Genomic DNA, 3,762 nt, shown 5'->3' with positions numbered 1-3,762 from the left:
GGCCAACATAGTAAAATCCTGTCTCTACTAAAAATACAAAAATTAGCCAGGCATGGTAGTGCATGTCTGTAATCTCAGCTACTCAGGAGGCTGAAGCAGGAGAATCGTTTGAACCCAGGAGGCGGAGGCTGCAATGAGCCAAGATCACACCACTGCACTCCAGCCTGGGTGACAGAATGAGACTCCATCTCAAAAAATAATAATAATAATAATAATTAGTTGTGTATCAGTCTAAGGTCTGTCTCTTCCACTTGACAGTAAATCCCAAGAAAGCAGGAACCATGTCTATCTCTGCTGCTAAGTCTCTAGGACATGTGACACATTAGAACCACAATATCAGTTCAAAGAACCACAATATCAGTTCAAAGAACTCATACTGTTATGATGCAGATTGCTGAGCTCTGCCTCCAATCACTGTTTCTCTAAGGAGATTCTAAGGCACAAAACAGTCTGTGAACTACTTCTCTAATCCACCTGCTGTAGGGCACTGGTGAATGTTTGCAACCTGCTGGAGGAGACTCGGCTGTGTGTGTGTGTGTGTGTGTGTGTGTGTGTGTGTGTGTGTGCTGGGGGAAGGAGTTTCACTCATGTTGCCCAGGCTGGAGTGCAATGGCACGATATCTCGGCTCACTGCAACCTCTGCCTCCCAGGTTCAAGCGATTCTCCTCTGTCAGCCTCCTGAGTAGCTGGGATTACAGGCTCCCACCACCACATCCAGCTAAATTTTGCATTTTTAGTAGAGATGGGGTTTCACCATGTTGGTCAGGCTGGTCTCAAACTCCTGACCTCAGGTGATCCGCCTGCCTTGGCCTCCCAAAGTGTTGGGATTACAGGCGTGAGCCACCACGCCCGGCCCCAGCTTCTTTTTCTACTCACTCTCACCAGTTCTCAAACCAAGCATGCGACTCTGTCTCAAAACAAAAACAAAAACAAACAAGCAAACAGAAAAACAAAAGAAAAATAATTGAGCTACCAACAACCTCCTGCAAATTCCAACCTGGGTAGATGTGCACAAGTCTTGAGTTGAAGGCTATAGAAGTCTAAAATAGATTCATTATATTCAGTCTGAAGCTAAGTTTTCAATTCCATGTGAAAATTTAAAATGATTTTTGAAATATTTATTTATTTATTAGACAGAGTTTCACTCTGTCACCCAGGCTGGAGTGCAGTGGCGCAATCTCTGCTTACTGCAACCTCTGCCTCCCGGGCTCAAGCAATTCTCAGACCTCAGCCTCCTGAGTAGCTGGGATTATGGGCGCCCACCATCACATCCGGCTAATTTTTGTATTTTGAGTAGAGACAGGATTTCACCATGAGGCTGGTTTCGAATTCCTCACCTCAGATGATCCGCCTGCCTTGGACTCCCAAAGTGCTGGGATTACAGGCGTCAGCCATCAGGTCCAGCCTAAAAAACATGATTTTTTTTTTTTTGAGACGGAGTCTTGCTGTCTGTCGCCCAGGCTGGAGTGCAGTGGCGCAATCTTGGCTCACTGCAAGCTCCACCTCCCAGGTTCACGCCATTCTCCTGCCTCAGCCTCTTGAGTAGCTGGGACTACAGGCGCCTGCCACCACGCCTGGCTAAATTTTTTTTTTTTTTTTTAGTAGAGACAGGGTTTCACTGTGTTAGCCAGGATAGTCGCAATCTCCTGACCTCGTGATCCACCCGCCTCCGCCTCCCAAAGTGCTAAGTGCTGGGATTACAGGCTTGAGCCACCGCACCTGCCATGATTTTTTTTTTTTTTAAATGCATACTGAGGATTTAGGCACTTTGGAGACAAAAATAATGCAATACAGGGTTGGGCATGGTGGCTCACACCTGTAATCCCAGCACTTTGGGAGGCTGAGGCGGGCAGATCGCTTGAGCCCAGGAGTTCAAGACCATCCTCGGTAACATGGGGAGGGTGAGGCAGGAGAATCACTTGAACTTGGGGAGGTTGCAGTGAACTGAGATCACACCAATGCACTCCAGCTCCATCTCAAAAAAAAAAAAAAAAAAAAAAAAAGGCAATACAAAGAACTCTGGAATTGGAATGACAAGGATTCAAGTTCTCTCAGTTGTATGACCTTGGGCAAATTTCTGAATCCTGAACAGCTCACGAATGCTAGGTGCCAGGTACCTGAACTGTGCTAGGTGGTTTTTATGCATTATTTAATCCTCACAAGCCTCCTGTAACCTTAGGTATTAATCCCATCCCATAGATAAGGAAATTGAGGAGGGAGTATTGAAGCAACTTGCTCATGATCAGGCAGACGTGAAATGTCAAAGCTGGAATTTGAATTGGTTCGGTCTGTTAAATTGCTGTTCCCCAGATTCTCATTTGAGGTTCCATTTCCACATCTATAGAAAGGGAACAGCCCCTTTCCTCACAAGGTTGTTGTGAAGATTGGGAGATTAAATTTGAAAACATTTAGCAACAGTCACACTCAATGCATGCCACGTAGGCTGGGCCCAGTGCCTGTAATCCCAGCACTTTGGGAGGCTGAGGCAGGTGGATCACTTGAGTTCAGGAGTTCGAGTTCGAGACAAGCCTCGCCAACCTGATGAAACCTTGTCTCTACTAAAAATAACAAAATTAGCTGGGCTTGGTGGTATGTACCTGTAATCCCAGCTACTAGGAAGGCTGAGGTGGGTGAAGTGCTAGAACCCGGGAGACAGAGGTTGCAGTGGGCCGAGATTGTGCCACTGCACTCCAGCCTGGGTGACAGAGCAAGACTCCATCTCAAACAAACACCCAATGCATGCCAACTGGAAAAGAAATGGAAAACTTTTATCCCCATTTCTATGGCCGAGGAAACTTGAGGCACAGTGAAATTAATCAATCTCCCCAGCAATATAGTGAGTGGCTCAATCAGAACCAGAATCCAAGTTTTATACTCCAAGTGTGATTCACTTTCTCCCACACCCTCTCAAATGACTCTAGAGGAAGTCTAAGTGTATAGGAATCCTGCAAAAATGAACACGTATCTCAAGGGAAAGGGGAACACAAAGTCCAGCAGGGGAGGCTGCCTGGAAGAGACCTAGTTTTCTGACAGCAGTATTTAGAGGAAGTAGGAAGCCCGCAGGAGTGGTCTCAGCTCTTATATGATGTGGTTTTCCTGATAAGCTAACTAGTTCCTGGTGCCCAGAGAAGAAGCTTGGCCAAGGTCACACAGCCATAAACGGCACTGACACAGCTTGGGGGCTGCATCTAACTCTTTGTTCCTGGCGTTGTCTCCTTGGTGCTGGAGGGGGAAGGATGAGAAGCAGGCAATCATAATGCGGTGGGGTTGGGGACACGAGGGGGTCCTTCCAGATTCAAACAGCCTCTGTCACACGGGAAAGTCCAGTGGTAGACAGAACAGCAGATAAAATGTCAAGGCCTCAGGGTCAAGCAGAGCAGGGGGCAGTTCTGGCTCCCCCACCGATTAGCTATGTGGCCTCAACAATGTCACTTCACCTGTATCGATTCTCTTGCAGGATTGCTGCAGATTCAGAGGAATGGTCTCCAAGTACCCAGCCCATGGCCAGGCTTAGCAAAGTACCATGGTCATTATTACTCCATGATGCCAGGGCAGCCACAGAAGGGTGACAGGACTGGATGTCCAAGGGACTGAAAGTAGACTTTCAGTGCCAACAGTCCCAACCTACAGTCACTGGGCACAAGTTCTTGGCAGGGCAGGGGCTATCAGGTCAGGCCCATGATGCAATCGCAGCTCTCTGCCTATGCTACAAGGTGAACCATGACCTTCAAGAAATTGCAAAAACAGTCCATAAAGAAGGAG

The sequence above is a fragment of the Theropithecus gelada genome, chromosome 1, assembly GCF_003255815.1.
Source record: "Theropithecus gelada isolate Dixy chromosome 1, Tgel_1.0, whole genome shotgun sequence".
Classification (NCBI taxonomy): Eukaryota; Metazoa; Chordata; class Mammalia; order Primates; family Cercopithecidae; genus Theropithecus; species Theropithecus gelada.
This window is presented reverse-complemented; position numbering follows the sequence as displayed.